General features: G+C 38.1%; 1 long non-coding RNA gene across 1 annotated transcript; it reads left to right on the top strand.

Annotated features, from left to right (window-relative positions):
• Nucleotides 1-996, top strand: LOC104265995. Its single transcript, XR_717374.1, has 3 exons — nucleotides 1-115; nucleotides 410-559; nucleotides 801-996. It is a non-coding gene; the product is annotated as an uncharacterized LOC104265995 (long non-coding RNA).
• Nucleotides 997-1,429: the final 433 nt, after the last annotated feature.

Genomic DNA, 1,429 nt, shown 5'->3' with positions numbered 1-1,429 from the left:
GGAGGATTTGATAAAAGCGACAGCCAAACTCGGAAACGAAATTGGTTATGACGCAATCATTGACTTTGTGAACACAAGAGTCACATCGACTCGCGCGTTCGAGTGTTTGAACACGGTAAGGAAATCATGGGTCGTGGTGATATAAAAATGGGCTTTTTTAACAGACGAAATTGTAATTCAAACGTGAAACGCATTTGACACATGGGTGCTTAAATATACGAAATTGTTAATGCTCTAATTTTGATAAGCACGAGTTACACAAAACATATGCGCGTCTGTTATTGCATTAACAAACTGTGTGATAAATCACGGTCTACTAGAGATTCTAACTTTAAACCTAAAATGGGAATAAAGGGCCGTGCATAAATGTATAAACGCATTATACCCCAACAATCATTCATTCGTACAGGATGGCCTTCAAGTGTGTGTTGGGTTATTTGGAGGGTCGGGTAACTTTCCTCTACCAGTTCTCACCCTGAGTGAGAAAGGTGTAAAGGGAGTTTACGTTGGGCGACTTCAGCAACTTAAAGATCTTATTGCATTGGTGTCAACGAACAAGGTAAATGATATACCTTGAATTTTATGTTTTCCTTCGAATATATATACATAGCGAAAATGCATTTGCACTGCGCATCGTTGTCTCTAACTTGTCTCAAGCCAGTTTTAAGTTTTTAAAAAATAGCCACACGGTTAAGAACATATTTAAAAAAAAAATACTCCATAGATGTTTTATGACTGTCGTTTACCATTACTTTCCAAATTGTAGCTTTATAACTCTATGATATAACTCTGTGATACAGCTCACACCACCGCCACTCATCTACTACAAACTGGAAGACATCAACTCAGCCCTGGACCTTCTGAGGGTTGGGAAGATTAATGGACGTGGGATCATTAAGCATGAGGGAGCCAACGACGACGCATAAAATATTAACATGTACTTGAAATAATAAACCAGCATTCTTTCCGTGTTTTGTAAATATAATTCTATATTTCAGTTTAGTGTAGTCATTTTGGGGTGGTATGTTCATTGAATACTTGTATGTGGGCCAACGCTGTATTTTGTCTTATCCAGAGCCATAGAAATACTACGGTGTTTATACGACTCTGGTCTTATCTATAATGGTTGAATGACATTTCTGTTAGTGTAGTGGAAAAATAAATAGACTATCATCGTTTATAGAAGTTATTAAGTCAAGTTCTTTGCATTTACCATTTATCTGCCTTTTTCACTCCAACAAAAATGTGCGGAAGAAACTTTTTCTCCCCCGTCCACAGACAAGGAAAACAAAATCAGGGGGTTTCCACCAAGGTGATCCTAGAATACAGATATTACAGCGGCCATTTCCGATACCTTCTACTGGTGCCACCAACCTAAAATTTGGACACTGTACTAATTAGACCCCAGCGGTACCGATTCTGAAATCAA

Source organism: Ciona intestinalis, unplaced genomic scaffold, assembly GCF_000224145.3.
Source record: "Ciona intestinalis unplaced genomic scaffold, KH HT000721.1, whole genome shotgun sequence".
NCBI classification, from domain to species: domain Eukaryota; kingdom Metazoa; phylum Chordata; class Ascidiacea; order Phlebobranchia; family Cionidae; genus Ciona; species Ciona intestinalis.
This window is presented reverse-complemented; position numbering and strand designations above follow the sequence as displayed.